The following is an 18,282-nucleotide window of genomic DNA, read 5'->3' on the forward strand; positions in this document are numbered from 1 at the left end:
TCTAAGTAGGAGAACTTGCACAATCAGGGGCTGACTAAATACTTTTTGGCCCCACTGTACATCAAGCAAGAATGGGAAAGAATTCCACCTACAAAGCTTCAACAATTAGTGTCCTCAGTTCCCAAATGTTTATTGAGTGTTGTTAGAAGGAACACAATGGTGATGTAACACAATGGTAAACATACCATTGTTCCAGCTTTTTGGAAACGTGTTGCAGGCAGCCATTTCGAAATGAGAAAATATTTGCACTAAAACAATAAAGATTATCAGTTTGAACATTAAATATCTTGTCTTTGTGGTGTATTCAATAGAATATAGGTTGAAAATATTTGCAAATCATTGTATTCTGTTTATTAGGCAGCACGGTGGCTTAGTGGTTAGCACTGTTGCCTCACAGCGAGAAGGGCGTGGGTTCAATTCCTGTGACCTTTCTGTGCATGTTCTCCCCGTGTTTGCGTGGGTTTCCTCTGGGTGCTCCGGTTTCCTCCCACATCCATGCGGGTTAGGTGGACTGGAATCTTTAAATTGTCCGTAGGTGTGTGTTGGTGTGTCTGTGTTTGTTTGTCTGTTTGTGGCCCTGCGACAGACTGGCGTTCTGTCCTGGGTGTACCCCGCCTCACGCCCTATGACTGCTGGGATAGACTCCAGCCCCCCACGACCCTTAATTGGACTAAGCGGTAGAAGATGAATGAATGTATTCTGTTTTTATTTACATTTTACACAATGTCCCACCTTCATTGGAATTGGGGTTGTAGATGCCAAGGAAGACTCCATTAAGTTTTGGAGGTGATGTTATGGTTAGAGGTCCAGACTGATTCAGGCAATGGACACAAACACTAGGGAGCAAGATACAGAGTGGTTTACAAAAGAAAAAATTTTTATTGTAAGGACAAAATGAAGATGCTGAGCTGGGGGTGCATGCAGAATGGAGAGTGGCCCGCCTCCTGGCGGTGAAAATAAGGAACTGCAGTATCCCGAGGCTATCTTGAAGGAGAACTGAAAGTAGAGGTTCAGGGACCAGGACCAGGTGGAACGCACGACTCCAAGACCAGGAACTAAGGAAAATGAAGACACAGATGGTGAGAGTTAACGCACTCCTAACACTGAAAGCCCTAAACAGTCACAGGTCACAAAAGGCTTAAAACAGGAACATTCACAGTTCAGAGAATAATGTTCTCCTCTTTGGAAATAAGGTTTACTGTTCAGAAAGAGTTCTCACAGTTTATTAATTGTCTCCAGAGGTCAGAAGTCAAGTGCTGTGTGTTTGTGACACAGTTCCAATTAAGCAGGACTTAGACAGCTGGGCTCTTAACAGTTCAATATCAGAGTTCATGCAGTTTTTTAGGAAGAGTTGTTGGAACAGATGTATCATTCCAAGATTTAACACCATGATATCTGATGTGACGCTGATAACGAGTCGTTCTATGCAAAAATAAATGCAAATATGAGGTCTGCCTTGTCGGATAATTATGAATTTGTTGGTTACGCACAAAACAATATTTGATAAAAAAAAAAAAGGCCAACTAGTACCATGAAGAGCTCTGTCAGGAAGATATTTACAAGTATATGAAAGATATTTAAGAGCTGCAATTTGAAAAACAAAGGTGCACTTGGAGTACAAGGTTTCTAAAAAGTAGCTATTCGAACAAATTTTTTCTGTGAAAGAAAAATAGCAGATTAGTAGTTAGTAACAGCAGATTCCCCTGCTCTTACTAACGCCTCTTACCTTAGCATAATCGAGTTATGATACTCAATTATACCACAGAAGGTAAGACACCTCGATGGTGTCTTTATTAGTTTGTCTGATTTGTCTTCAAATTTTAATTTGCCCGTGTTCCACTTATTTCTTTATTTTCAGATTAGACATTGTGCCTCTTATCTTTTTCCATGTTGTACTTCAGTCCCCGCTGAACAACCATGGGATACCCTTTTGACCCTTGGATTTAAACAGAAATCAATTATATCTAGTATATATGGTGATCTCATGGCTCTTGACACCTGTTTGGTAACCAAAATTAAAACAGCTTGGGAGAGTGAGCTTGGTATTGAGCTGACAAATCAATGGTGGGACAAGGCTGTGCTTAATATACGCTCAGGCACACCTTGTGCCAGGCTACAATTTACACAGTTTAAGGTATTAAATAAAGTCCACTTTTCAAAGTCTCATTTATTGAAAATTTATCCTAACATATTGGACCAATGTGACAGATGTTATGCCTCTCCTTGCAATCTGAGCCACATTTTTCTTTTGTCCAAGACTTTATACATTTTTCAGTGATTTCTTTTTTAATTTTATCTAAGCTTTTTGGTACTCAGATACAGCTGGACCCTCTCTTTGCTGTTCCCCTCAAGATACCCTCCTTGCAATATGAAATACTTCCCTTTTGGCAAGACATCATATCTTACTCCGCTGGAAGTCACCCAATCCTTCACCTGTTTCTTTATGGCTTAAGGATCTTTCCTCATTTCCTTATGTAGTAAAGATTTCTTTAGCTATTAAAGGTTGTTCTGCTAAGTTTGTTCACAAATGGAATCCTTTCATCGAATACTTCAAGTCATTACCAACTCAAAGTTCAGTTTAACTCTCATTTTTATGATTTCTATACTCAATCGATTAGGTTTAGAATTCCATACTTTTTACAATTTATTTATTTATTCTCCCTTTTTTATTCATTTGTCCATTTTGTGCAGAGATTCTTTTCGTGGTTTTGTATGTTCTGTTCAGTAAAAGGAAAAATGTTTTGATGTTTTGATTTGACATTGTGTTTGTTCTCTTCAAAAAAAAAAAAAAAAAAAAAAATCCACGGACTCTAGATTGAATAGTGTTTATAAAATAGGTAGCTGATATAGGTTTGTATACATTTTTCATTTTTTTAGGGGAGGTGATGGTCTAGTGGTTAAGCTGTTGGGCTTGAGACCAGAGGATCCTTTGTTCAAATCCCAGCCTGACCGGAAAATCAATAAGGGCTCTTGGGCAAGGTCCTTAATCCCCTAGTTGCTCTCGTGTGTACTGAGTGTGTAGTGAACACCTTGTGTGGCAGCATCCTGACATCAGGGTGAATGTGAGGCCTTACTATAAAAAGCTCTGTATAAATGCAGTCCATTTACCATTTTGGTAATAAACTGCAAAGTTTCTATAATGAGTTGGAATGGCATGTGAGTCCAGAATGTTTTTTTTAGAACTTTAGACCTTAGACCTCAACAGTTTTTTTTTTTTTTTTTGAAGAACTCAACCCGTTTATTTCCTGTTAATTATGCAATTTTTAATGTTAATTTTCTGTCTTAATGTATTTATAAGTTGTTTAGGTTCTTAAAATATACACACTATTATTATTATCATTGTTAGGGCTCATGGTGGGCTGCAACCGGAAGCATTAGGAGACAGGCATGATGTTTAAGTGTCAAAGTGATTCCAGAAAGGGCCAAGAGGGTGCAGATTTTCTTTGTAACCACCCACTGCACCAGGTGATTTCACCGATTAATTGATTCCATCTGCTCAAAGTGATGTTAATCGGTGAAATCACCTGGTGCAGTGGGTGGTTACAAAGAAAACCTGCACCCTCTTGGCCCTTTCTGGAATCAGTTTGACACCTAGATAAGAAAAGGCTTTATCTTGAAACCAGGCATTGGGTTCAGTACACAGGTAGTTAAACATGGGAGCAGAGGTATTAGACATGGTACAGGCTGGGACATGGTCCATAAACCAGGCAGGGTTCGTTCACACGGCGTCGAGATATAAGGCAGGCAAAAACAAAGGCAGACTTAAAATACAGGCGGAGTTCAGGATACGACAAGGCGGAGGTCGGAGCACAAAAGCAAGGTCAAAATACACAAGAGCACACTGGACAAAAACGAGAGACGAGAAAGCGAACGAAGTCAACAATCAGGCAGTGAGCTGTGGAACTGTGAGGGTTTTAAAGAGGAGCAAACTAATCAGGTTGATGTGAAGCAGGTGTGTGGAAAGTTCTGGAAAGGGGTGTGGTGAAGTGAACAAAGAAGAGAGAAGAAAGGCAAGAGAGTGCGAGAGGGCAAAACGTCTTCTTCTTTGTCTTTTGGCTGTTCCCGTTAGGGGTCACCGCAGCAGATCAATCGTTTCCATCTCACCCTGTCCTCTGTATTTTCCTTTGTCACACCAACCACCTGCACGTCCTCCCTCAGCACATCCATAAACCTCCTCTTTGGCCTCCCTGTTCTCCTCCTGCCTGGTGGCTCCATCCTCAGCATCCTTCTCCCTATATACCCTGGGTCCCTCCTCTGCACATGTCCAAACCATCTCAATCTCACCTCTCTGACTTTGTCTCCAAACCGTCCCACCTGAGCTGTCCCTCTGATATGTTCATTCCTAATTTTGTCCATTCTTGTCACTCTCAAAGACAATTTCAACATCTTCAGCTCTGCCACCTCCAGCTCTGTGTTATGTGCTGATGCGGGTCAGAGAACCGAACCAGCATCTGACAATGGCCCAGCGCTAAATAACCAGAAAGCGGTTCCAAGAAACAAATTTATTCCCCCTCATGTGCAATAATTCGTGTACAACAGAAATATTCAGCTGTCTGGCAAGGTGAAGGACGGCGCGCTCTCCAGCACCCAAATGGATCAAAGCCTGGCACTTCTGGACTCAGATTCAGCGCCGAACACCCCCCAGGTGGATACGACAAACTGACTCTGTGAAGGACGGAAAAGGTGAGGTAAGTCAACAGAGCTACAACAAATATCCTTCACAGGCACACACTATCAGCAACACATTCAGGTCTGAATTTAAGCTTTATGTAAATGAGCAGCTTCTCACAACAGGTGGAGGATCATCAATCCGTATGCCATGGCAGTGAGAAGCAAACTGCACAATTCTCATCAATGTTCAAATATACTGCGTAACAAAACGCCAAATTACTATTAACGATTATTCAGACGATAATCACCTCTGATGTGTGCTGACAGCATGTGTCCCTCACCCGTCCTTTACAGGCACGATGTGTCAAACCCTGGCGTGGTCCTCAGCGTCTCACAACCGAACGTCACAAGGTCGAGTTCCCGGCAATTCTGCTCAAATCACTCATGGCTAAAATGCAGAACGCCATCTCATTATCTGCTTCAGCTGAAAGTCTTTAGGCCTGCACGTGAACATCCTCCACAGGTGCAGCCAATAGTTCTGATGAGGGTGAAGGACTCTTCCGCCAGCACCTTCTCCACAGAAAAAAACAGTTTGCATACCACCTGGAGAGCAAAGAAAAGAAAACAGCACCAAAATGTCCAGCCAAACCCCTCAACACACAACAGTACCCCCCCATCAACGGGAAGCCTCCCGGCGACCGAACAGACCAGGCCCAAGAACAGCACCTCCCTCCGGGGTCCACGACAGGAAGCAGACAGTGTAACGCTCCCAAAGTCCACAGCAGACAGCAGGACAGGGCACCGCGTCTGGAAGGCCAGCTGGCATCAACAAAAACCCCAAAAGAGTCCCAAGTACAACCTAGCATACAAGAAAAACACAAAACCCACCCAAACCCTCCCCAGGGGACCGTCCCATCCAACCTCGGGAAGAAAAGAAAAACACCCAAATCCAATAACCCAACATAGCCCCAACAACACAATACAAACACAATGTCACAAAGAAAATAACAAACAACCCCTCCAGTCGACGTGCAGAGCTCAACACCCCCCAGAAGACCTTTACCGCCAGTTCCAGGAGTAATAACCAAAGCCAGAATCCCACAGAGGTCCCCAGGTATACATGGAGCAACAGTGCCCCCCAGAGGACCATACCATCAACCCCAGGAGGCACCCTCCCCACAACCCAGGAACCCCAGACCCGGCCACACTTGGCTAGTCGGCCCCACAATCAATTCCCCCCCAGAGGACCGTCCCATCAACCCTGGAGGTGGAACCTGGAAGGAAACATAAAAAACACAAAAATCCAACCCCCGGCAGACTTCTTTAAACCACCCCAGGGGCAAATAAAACAACCGGAAACCCTGTTACCCTCCCCAGCACCCCGAAAGACCCCAGATTACTCCCAGAGCCTATCGTTAGTTCAATTTTGGCAAACCGCACAAAACTACCAAGCCGGGGAAGGAAACAGGAAAAACTAACCCAGTCCCATCCCCTAAGCGCAGCGGAAAACCGGAAATACGTCCGGTGCCCCTAAACCGACCATACCACCAGCCTATCGGGAAGGGTGGAACTACCGAAATGGCGAACGGCACAGATCGGCCCACCACTCCGACTGAGGTACGTTCCCGCTGCACTACACCCTGGTAACGCCAATGACGAACGGTCAAAGGCCCACCGGGGCTGGAGTGGAACCGGGTATCAACCAAACCCAAAAAAATGCCCCTGACAACCCCCCCTAGGTGCAGAGGTTTTCTGAGAAACACTCAGCGTAACCAACCTGCACCACCCCACAACCCAAAAGACAAACGGTCTTAGAGTACATGAGGTTGGGGTTAGGGAAACAGGGAAATAAAAAACAACAAAACAAAACGACCCAATCCACAAACAAAAATTACCTAAGTTCAAATAATGAAAACATACGATTACCTGAGTCCAGCCGAGCTCCGAACTGCCGGTCGTTCACCCAACCAGAACAGCCTCTAATTCCCTAAACACTTTATAACCCCCTACATGAAAACCAAAGGTCTGTCCCTTTTTTTTAATTTGTTTTTTTTATATATATTATGCCTGTCCAAAAACACCTGGAGATACGTCATCGTTATCTTTCTTGACGCTTATGTGACCGGAGCAATATGGCTGTTTCAGCTTGTCCGAGTTGCATAGGCTTCAACGTCTCCCCCATAAGGCTCCAAATGACCGATAATTGGTTCGGAAGCTGACTCTCTGGGTGACGGAGTTATTTGCACCGGTATCGATGGTGCCGCAGCTGGAGCAGCAGGAAGCGGAACGGCTTGCGCTGCAAGCTCCGTAACGTGGGCATCTGATTGTTTAATTCGATTTGCGAGATGCTGTAATTGCTCCCATATCTTCTCCAAGTGTTCTTGAACTATTTCTGCAAATGGAACCGCTTCTGCCGCTGGGTCCATCCTGTAATGGCCGGGAACTACTGTTATGTGCTGATGCGGGTCCTAATTTTGTCCACTCTTGTCACTCTCAAAGACAATTTCAACATCTTCAGCTCTGCCACCTCCAGCTCTGTGTTATGTGCTGATGCGGGTCAGAGAACCGAACCAGCATCTGACAATGGCCCAGCGCTAAATAACCAGAAAGCGGTTCCAAGAAACAAATTTATTCCCCCTCATGTGCAATAATTCGTGTACAACAGAAATATTCAGCTGTCTGGCAAGGTGAAGGACAGCGCGCTCTCCAGCACCCAAATGGATCAAAGCCTGGCACTTCTGGACTCAGATTCAGCGCCGAACACCCCCCAGGTGGATACGACAAACTGACTCTGTGAAGGACGGAAAAGGTGAGGTAAGTCAACAGAGCTACAACAAATATCCTTCAGAGGCACACACTATCAGCAACACATTCAGGTCTGAATTTAAGCTTTATGTAAATGAGCAGCTTCTCACAACAGGTGGAGGATCATCAATCCATACGCCACGGCAGTGAGAAGCAAACTGCACAATTCTCATCAATGTTCAAATATACTGCGTAACAAAACGCCAAATTACTATTAACGATTATTCAGACGATAATCACCTCTGATGTGTGCTGACAGCATGTGTCCCTCACCCATCCTCCTTCACAGGCACGATGTGTCAAACCCTGGCGCGGTCCTCAGCGTCTCACAACCGAACGTCACAAGGTCGAGTTCCCGGCAATTCTGCTCAAATCACTCATGGCTTAAATGCAGAACGCCATCTCATTATCTGCTTCAGCTGAAAGTCTTTAAGTCTGCACGTGAGCATCATCCACAGGTGCTGCAAGTTGTTAGGCCTGCACGTGAACATCCTCCACAGGTGCAGCCAATAGTTCTGATGAGGGTGAAGGACTCTTCTGCCAGCACCTTCTCCACAGAAAAAAACAGTTTGCATACCACCTGGAGAGCAAAGAAAAGAAAACAGCACCAAAATGTCCAGCCAAACCCCCAACACACAACACTCTGCCTCCTTTCTAGAGAGGGGGCAAAACAAAGCAGTGCAAAACAAGAGAAGTGAGTGACCGAAAAACTAAGTGTGAGAAACATGATGTGTTCAAAAATGAATGTGAGCAAAACAAAAAGGGAAAACCTAAGAACTACTGTAACAAATCAAAAAGGGGAAAACCAGAAAACTAATGATTAACCCTCTGGGGCCAACGGTGTCGTATACAACGGCTGGGACCAAGCTTTACTAAATTATAAATAACTTTTTAATGATATGAGATAGAAACCTACTTCTTTTTTTTGCTGAAAAGTTAACTCCACGGACGTTCGATCCACCATGGGCCATCTTTGTACTCCTCATAGAAGCTGTGTGATGATGTGCGCAATGTGAGTGTGCAATTGGAATTAGTTCACCGTCACATGGTTTTCCAAAATCCAATCGTAGGGCAGATTTACCTCACGTGATAAACCAAAGATCATTTTCAGAAGTGATATCTTATGAGTTGGTCCATTTGAATAGCCCCCTAACTCCTCCAATGCACCCTGTGCCATTACGCACAGCAAAAGTGAAAGCAGATGGAGAGCCTCGCATGACAATCTCAAGTGCTCAAAGAGTGTGTAACTATCAGGATTGCTTCACTAGTTTGCATTTGATTGTTACTGGATTACTCTGTGGCTCTCTCCCTCTGTTGTAAAGCACTGTTTACCATATCAATGAGGTGACCATTGACCATTTTGTATATATTGTTCAAAATGTGCATTTGTGTTTATTGTTTGAAGTTTTTTGTTGTACAGTCTTTCACACAAGACCTCAAATTACCTTTATAAAGTGTCAAAACAGTTGTTTAATATAGTTTGCTGTGTGTTTTGAATAAATGTGTGAAAAATTATTTTTCGCTTTACTTTTTACTTTATTTTTGATTGTATTGTATTTGATTTGATTGTATTTTGATTTATTACACTTATAAAACACAACAAAAGCATATATTTTATGAAAGAACAGGTTGTCCTGAAAAAAGAGACATAAAACGTGATTGTGGGATGCAGGGAGAGCTGTTAACAGCCATAATAAAACTTTTATGCCAGGCGAGTGAACTGTCCAAAAAATGCCCTCGGACCCCAGAGGGTTAAAACTAAAATGGGAATGGAACTGGTACAATAAAAATGGCAAAACAAACTCTTGATTGAACAGAAGACCAAACAGGTGACAACTGAATAATACCATAAATGACAAATGGAACGTAAACTGATTGTTATGGTTTGGACGCGGATTGAGGAGTGATCCAGCGTCTGACTGAACCCAGCGTCAAATAACCAGAAGCAGTTCCAAAAGAAACAAGTTTTATTTTTTCCCCTAGTGCTGTACATGAAATACTAAACAAAACCGGTGAGGTGAAGAGGCGGTGCGCTTTCTCAGCATCTCAATAGATCGGAGCCCGAACGTTTTGGACTCAGGAATTCTGCCGACACCCCCCCAGGTGGCTTTTCCCAGGACTGTACTCTGTGATGGAGGAACAGAGGTGAGGTTATTCAACACTGTTACCACGAAATATTATTTAGAGGGACACTTATCAGCTACACGTTCAGGTCTGCTTTCAGATTTAGTTCAAAAGGGCTGCTGCTCACAGCTAGTGGAGGATAATCAATCCACGCGCCACTGCCGTGAGGAGCAAACCAGACAATTTTCACCAATATTTAATTATAGCTGCGCCAAATTACAATTACAGATAAGCCTTGCAGAATAATCACCTCTGACGTGTGCTGACCGCGTTTGCCTCTCACCCTCGTCCTCCTTCACAGGTGCAATGTCAGAATCTGGGAATGTCTGAAACTGAGATTTACAAGAGAAAGTATAAACATATGGAAACAAAAACCATAAAACCATATTAGCCATAAATTCGAAACTCGGACCTAAATCCCAAGCCAGGGTCAAGCATGACAATTATCATTATTACTTCTATTTTGTCATTTGATTTTAAAATGGACCCCAATGGAAATATGTGTTTCACTTTCTTATGTCATCCATGTATTTTTAATGTATTTCCAATTATATTATGTACTTACATTGAACTTACTAAATGAAATCTAGCACACACGCATTCACGCTTTTAATATACGAGGTCTATTAGCAAAGAAACCGACCTTTTTATTTTTTTTAAAAACTATATGGATTTGAATCACATGCGATTACGTCAGACAAGCTTGAACCCTCGTGCGCATGCGTGAGTTTTTTCACGCCTGTCGGTTGCGTCATTCGCCTGTGGGCAGGCTTTGAGTGAGCACTGGTCCACCCCCCTCGTTGGAATTCCTTTGTCTGACTTCTTCCTGAGAGACTGGCACTTTGCTTGATCAAAATTTTTTCAGAAACTGTGAGACACATCCAAGTGGGGACGGATTTGCGCGTCAGCACCCAGCCGCTCATGGTGCAGCGCCACAGCAAAACACCTCCGTCTTGATAACCATTCGTAAGATTCAGGCGGTTTTCGATGGCTTTCAGTCGAGTGAGTATCCGAGAGTGGTGGCGCGCCGTCTGGCTCCGTGGGCAGTCCTTAAAGCGACAGTAACACTCCATAATCTTTCATCAGCCATTAAAATTTTCACCGAAAACCGTCTGAATTTCTCGAATGGTGTCCACTTGGATGTGCGTTACAGTTTCAGAAAAACTTTTGATCAAGCAAAGCGCCAGTCTCTCAGGAAGAAGTCAGACAAAGGAATTCCGACGAGGGGGTGGACCAGTGCTCACTCAAAGCCTGCCCACAGGCGAATGACGCAACCGACAGGCGTGAAAAAACTCACGCATGCGCACGAGGGTTCAAGCTTGTCTGACGAAATCACACGTGATTCAAATCCATATAGTTTTTGAAAAAATAAAAGGTTGATTTCTTTTCTAATAGACCTCGTATAGATGTTTTACTGCCCCCTGCTGGTATGGCCTGTGAGTCCAGAATGTAAATATCAATGTCCATTGTTCAGTGTTGTTAGCTAATATATGTAGCTTCTCTAAAAATATTAATCGCATCAATGTGTTATGTGTCGGACGCAGCCCGGAGAACCGACCAGCGTTTGAAGGACCCAGTATAAAATAAGCAGAGCACGGTACAAAGGATAACAGAGTTTAATGAACATAACAGTGCTGTGAAAAATATAAAAGTGCGCGGTCTGGCGTGGTGGATTGCGGTGCGCTCCCAGCAGTGCTAACGGTCCGGAGCCAGAACTGGTTCGGACCCAAGGACCCCGCCGACACCCCCCAGGTGGCCGCGACAAACCGAGTCTGTGAAAGAAGGAATCATTATGTGAGTCCACACTCAACACACAGAGAGAACGCTCAAAGGTGTACAAACAGCAAACACTTCCTGGCTTAATTACTAATCAGCTTCCCACCCTGCAGGCATAGAACACCCTGTTCACAAAACTCCACAGCAGTGGAAGCTGATTAAACGACTACATACAGCTCAATATAATAAGGTGTGAGGGACACCACATTTACTGACTGTATAAATGTTAATCACAAAATCTAACGTACCTCAGGAAGTGTGCTGACGAGCGTGAGACCCTCACCCTCTCCTCTTTCACAGACCATGCATCAAACCTGGACGTTCTCTGCATCCACTGATGATGAGATGGCTCCCGAGACGACGATCTCACCCGTCTGGTCACAAGGTCGAGTCTCTGGCAAATACACACTGTGTACTCCAGTCTTAAATGCCACCATGTTCCAATCCATGTAGATGCACCACAGCTTTGAGTCCTGACGAGCCGCAGGTGATCAGCCTCAGGTGATCAGGGTGAGGTCCTGATAAACTCAGCTACACAGCCACTCAGTCCCAAATGCAAGCCACCTGGAAGGAAAAACAAAAGACAGAAACAAAAAGGCAGCCAGGCCCCCCAGCCATACAACACAATGTTCAGTTTTGGTGGCATTCATTCTTCACCAAAAATACATAAACATACCAAATGGCAAATGTCAGCTCTCCACAGTTTGTGCGTGATGAAAATTGAACGCACGCATGCACATGCGCGCACAGCAGTTTGTTTTTCTGCAATCTGCTGTCAACAGGTGCTTTTAATTTGACAAACAGAGACTGTGGCAGAAGACATTAAAAACACTGCACTTTTGACTTATGATACCAACTTGAGACTTAAGTCACTCATGGTAACAGCACCATAAGACTTGACTAAAGTGACAAAACCATTTGATGTACGAAAACACAATAAATCAATAACTAACAACACTGTTAAACTAACATAAACCACAATAACAACATTTAAAACCTGAAAACCTCGAACTCCCATGGTGCATTGCAGCACACCATCCATTGTTTATTGGTTAGATTAAATGGCTAATTTTGTCCTATCAACTTTCTGTTTTTACAATGTTCATCCTTGACCTAAAGTATACTCAACAAAAATATAAACGCAACACTTTTGGTTTTGCTCCCATTTTGTATGAGATGAACTCAAAGATCTAAAACTTTTTCCACATACACAATATCACCATTTCCCTCAAATATTGTTCACAAACCAGTCGAAATCTGTGATAGTGAGCACTTCTCCTTTGCTGAGATAATCCATCCCACCTCACAGGTGTGCCATATCAAGATGCTGATTAGACACCATGATTAGTGCACAGGTGTGCCTTAGACTGCCCACAATAAAAGGCCACTCTGAAAGGTGCAGTTTTGTTTTATTGGGGGGGATACCAGTCAGTATCTGGTGTGACCACCATTTGCCTCATGCAGTGCATCACATCTCCTTCACATCATCCGTGAAGAGAACACCTCTCCAACGTGCCAAATGCCAGCAAATGTGAGCATTTGCCCACTCAAGTCGGTTACGACGACGAACTGGAGCCAGGTCGAGACCCCGATGAGGACGACGAGCATGCAGATGAGCTTCCCTGAGATGGTTTCTGACAGTTTGTGCAGAAATTCTTTGGTTATGCAAACCGATTGTTTCAGCAGCTGTCCGAGTGGCTGGTCTCAGTCGATCTTGGAGATGAACATGCTGGATGTGGAGGTCCTGGGCTGGTGTGGTTACACGTGGTCTGCGGTTGTGAGGCTGGTTGGATGTACTGCCAAATTCTCTGAAACGCCTTTGGAGACGGCTTATGGTAGAGAAATGAACATTCAATACACGAGCAACAGCTCTGGTTGACATTCCTGCTGTCAGCATGCCAATTGCACGTTCCCTCAAATCTTGCGACATCTGTGGCATTGTGCTGTGTGATAAAACTGCACCTTTCAGAGTGGCCTTTTATTGTGAGCAGTCTAAGGCACACCTGTGCACTAATCATGGTGTCTAATCAGCATCTTGATATGGCACACTTGTGAGGTGGGATGGATTATCTCAGCAAAGGAGAAGTGCTCACTATCACAGATTTAGACTGGTTTGTGAACAATATTTGAGGGAAATGGTGATATTGTGTATGTGGAAAAAGTTTTAGATCTTTGAGTTCATCTCATACAAAATGGGAGCAAAACCAAAAGTGTTGCGTTTATATTTTGTTGAGTATACATAAGCATGCCAAATGGCAAATGTCAGCTCTCTCCAGTTTTCTGTGATTGAAGCCATACCCACGCACACACAGAGGCCACTTGACTATGATGATACAGTATAGATAATAAGATGATATAATACATGTAATGTCAAGCAGGTGAGACAAACAAGGAGCTTCCCCCCCCAAAAAAATGCCTCACGTCATTCAGTTAAATGATGGATCGAGGTGTGGCAATTTGACAACAGATCTTTCAACTGTTGTGCTACGTGGAGCAGCATATTAAAGACTCTCTGGTTGGCCACAGAGCTTATCCGCCCCTCGTCATCAACTTTAGGTGCAGGCTTCTTTTTCATAGGTACGAGAGAAGGATGGAACCCTACGTCCCTGAATCAATTTTCAGGGTTTAATTGCCATCACATTTAGGAATAAATACCACTCCCACTTCTGGATTCGACATTTCACTCATTGCATGCAGCACCCATTTTCACTAAATTAACTCTTCTAAGCCTGTATATCCCATCGATGGGAAATTTCAGTTTTTATTTGTGACATACTGACAAGCCAAAATGAAGCAGGTGATAGGGGGTTACACCTCCAAAATGCATATCATTTGATTAGAGTCAAGGAGAGACGAGTGGAAGACTACATTCAACACCCCTTTAGGACACTTTGAATATCTGGTCATGCCTTTTGGTCTCACCAACACTCCCTGCACATTTCACGACTTAGTGAATGACGTCCTCCGGGACTTCCTCAACCAGTTCGTCTTTGTGTACCTAGACGACATACATGTTTTCTCTAACAACCTCACTAAACACATCCATCACGTTCACCTAGTCCTTCAACGTCTATTAGAAAACCGCCTCTATGTCAAGGCTGAAAAATGTGCTTTCCACCAGGAATTCATCAAAAATCATATAATGTGATTTAGGGATTTTTTAAAATTGATTTTATTTTTTTTTTAGATTTTGTCTCTCACAGTGGGCAGCACAGTGGCTTAGTGGTTAGCACTGTTGCCTCACAGTGAGAAGGTGATGGGTTCAGTCCCCCTCTGTGGCCTTTCTGTGTGGAGTTTGCATGTTCTCTCCGTGTTTGCGTGGGTTTCCTCCGGGTGCTCCTGTTTCCTCCCAAATCCAAAGACATGCGGGTTTGGTGGATTGGAATCTTTAAATTGTCCGTAGGTGTACGAGTGGGTGTGAATGTGTTTGTCTGTTTGTGACCCTGTGACAGACTGGCATCCTGTCCTGGGTGTACCCCACCTCGCGCTCTATGACTGCTGTGATAGGCTCTAGCCCCCCGTGACCCTTAAATGGATGAAGCGGTTGAAGTGTGTGTGTGTGTGTGTGTGTGTGTGTGTGTGTGTGTGTGTGTGTGTGTGTGTGTGTGTGTGTGTGTGTCACAGTTGAAGTGTACCTATGATAAAAAATGACAGATCTCTCCATTCTTTGTAGGTGGGAAAACTTGCAAAATCAACAATGGCTCAAATACTTATTTACCTCACTGTAGCTGACTTCGGGCATTGTGCCCCTTGTGACATTTACTGAACAGAACAATGTCCTGCTCACAACCATGTACATTAAAGATACCTGTGTGGGCCTGGTAATCTTATCTGGAATGAAGTTTATTTTGTTTGATGCATGTAATGAATGTAATGTGTTCAAACTACAGGGGGATCACACTCCTCAGCCTCCCCGGTAAGGTCTATTTCAGAGTACTGGAGAGGAGAATTCAACCGATAGTCAAACCTTGGATTCAGGAGGAGCAGTGTAGTTTTCGTCCTGGTTGTCACACACTGGACCAGCTGTACACACTCCATCGGGTGCTTGAAGGTTCATGGGAGTTCACCCAACCATTCCACATGTGCTTTGTGGATCTGTGGGGGGTGCTTCGGGAGTATGGGGTCCGGGGTCCTTTGCTAAGGGCTATCCGGTCCCTGTATGACCACAGCAGGAGCTTGGTTCGCATTGCCGGTAGTAAGTCAAACCTGTTTCCAGTACACAGTGGCCTCTACCAGGGCTGCCCTTTGTTACCGGTTCTGTTCATTATCTTTATGGACAGAATTTCTAGGTGCAGCCAGGGTGTAGAGGGGGTCTGGTTTGGGAACCACAGAATCTCATCTCTGCTGTTTGCGGACGATGTGGTTCTGTTGGCTTCGTCAAATCATGACCTTCAGCGTGCACTGGGGCATTTGCAGCCGAGTGTGAAGCGTCCGGGATGAAAATCAGCACCTCCAAATCCGAGGCCATGGTTCTCGACCGGAAAAAGGTGCCTTTCCCTCTTCAAGTCGGTGGAGTGTCTTTGCTTCAAGTGGAGGAGTTTAAGTATCTCAGGGTCTTGTTCACAAGTGAGGGATGGATGGAGCGTGAGATCGACAGACGGATTGGTGCAGCGTCTGCAATGATGCCATCACTGTATCGGACCGTCGTGGTGAAGAGAGAGCAGAGTAGGGGGGCAAAGCTCTCAATTTACTGATTGATCTACGTTCTGACCCTCACCTATGGTCGTGAGATTTGGCTCATGACCGAAAGAACGAGATCGCGAGTACAAGCGGCCAAGATGAGTTTCCTCCACAGGGTGGCTGGGCGCTCCCTTAGAGATAGGGTGAGGAGCTCGGTCACTCGGGAGGAGCTCGGAGTTGAGCCGCTGCTCCTCTACGTCGAATGGAGCCAGCTGAGGTGGCTTGGGCATCTTTTCCGGATGCCCCCTGGATGCCTCGCTGGAGAGGTGTTCCGGGCATGTCCCATCGGGAGGAGGCCCCGGGGAAGATCCAGGACATGCTGGAGGGACTATGTCTCTCGGCTGGCTTGGGAACGCCTTGGGGTTCCCCCGGAGGAGCTGGGGGAGGTGTGTGTGGATCGGGAAGTCTGGGCGGCTTTGCTTGAGGTGCTGCCCCCGCGACCCGACTCCGGATAAAGCAGAAGAAAATGGATGGATGGATGGATGGATGGCATGTAATGAACTATTTTGTGCATGTATGTGGTCTGTTTTTGTCATATTGCTATTAATAAAATATTAGGCCTATAGTATTTAACTAATTGTTCATATCACTTCTAATGCTGCAGTGTAATGCTGCAGTGGTCACTTACACTAGAAGTTTAACTATTTATGACCTTTGCATTGATTTATAAAACTGTCATTTCAGACACCAAATACAGAGGAGGAATGGTTGGTTATTGCATAGGATTTCCATCAGAAGTGGCAGTTCCCCCACTGTCTTGGTGCCCTAAATGGGAAGCATATTAACATTCTGTCCCCCAGCTCATAGTGGAAGCATCTTCCGAAATTAAAAGGGACAGTTTTCTGTGCTAACGATGGCTCTTGTTGATGCCAAGTAGCAGTTTCTTATGTTAGTGTGGGAGCACAGGGTAGAGCGTCAGATGCCGGAGTGTTTGCCGAGTCAGATTTCAGTTAGGCACTAGACAGAGGCCTTCTTAATATCCCTGCAGGAAAACCTCTTCCAGGATCAGACGTACAATCACCATTGTGTTCCTGGGTGACAATGCTCATCCTTTGAGCACAGACCTCTTGAAGCCATACTCTTTGCGTCAGATGGACTATCAACAGAGAGTTTTAAACTACAGGCTTTCTTGAGGATGCAGAGTGGTGGAAAATGGAGTTGGAATACTTGCCAACATGTGGAGAGTATTCCTCACCACCATAATGCTCAACGCAGACAAGGTACAGAAGGTGGCCTTAGCTTGTGTGCGTCTCCACAATTATTTGTGTGAGATTCAATCTGACACATATGCACCTCCAGCCCTGATTGATTCAGAAGATGGTGACCACAGATTTATGGAAGGTACATAGAGAGAAGATGGTCTGGGAACCATGCTCCATCTTCAACCTGGAATACCCCGCCACAGCTCCATGGCTACCAAACAAATCAGAGACAAGTTAAAGAACTACTTTGTTGCATCTACAGGCAAGGCTCCCTGGCATGACAACTACATTTAGGCTCAGACACATCATTTCCAATCTTTTTTTTCCATGGTAAATACATTTATAGTTCTGCAATAACACTATTTTGAAACCGAACTGTCTTAACTTTGCAATATTTTAAGTTTAATAAAAATGATATATCCACAGTTTTGCTCTTGCTTATTTGTATCCAATGTTAATATTTTATTTTATGTAACAGCTGAGTGGATCCTTGTCATTTGATTGGTGCTTTGTATGTCACGTGACATGGATTATTCGTCCTATTTGTGTTGCGTTGCATTTAGCGTGCAATTATGGTTTCATTTACTGTGCAAATTTGATTCCATACATTTTGTACCACTGCACACTGCAAACTCTGCCCACGCACACACTATAGGGGCGGCGTTTAACTAAACATAGCGGAGTTTGTTTTGCTGACGGATGATGATTTGAATGAGCTAATTGACGGTACTAATTGTTCTAACACACACACACACACACACACACACACACACACACACACACACACACACACACACACACACACACACACACACACACACACACACACACACACACACACACACAAAGCAAAACAAATCCATTACTCTGTAAGCCGTCTGGAGGCATGAAGAGCTGTTAGGATGAAAAGCTGGACCAGTCTAGTGAAAAAAGTGTTTTTTTGTTTTTTTTTTTGAAGTATCACGGACTGTTTTTCCACATTGAGTGAGAACAAATTTGGGCTCCTATTTAAAGTTTGTGTTGGACTGTTGATGTCAAAGCACAAGTGACGCACACCAAAATGTAAGTCCCCTTTCTGTTGTTT

The sequence above is a fragment of the Thalassophryne amazonica genome, chromosome 2, assembly GCF_902500255.1.
Source record: "Thalassophryne amazonica chromosome 2, fThaAma1.1, whole genome shotgun sequence".
Lineage (NCBI taxonomy): Eukaryota > Metazoa > Chordata > Actinopteri > Batrachoidiformes > Batrachoididae > Thalassophryne > Thalassophryne amazonica.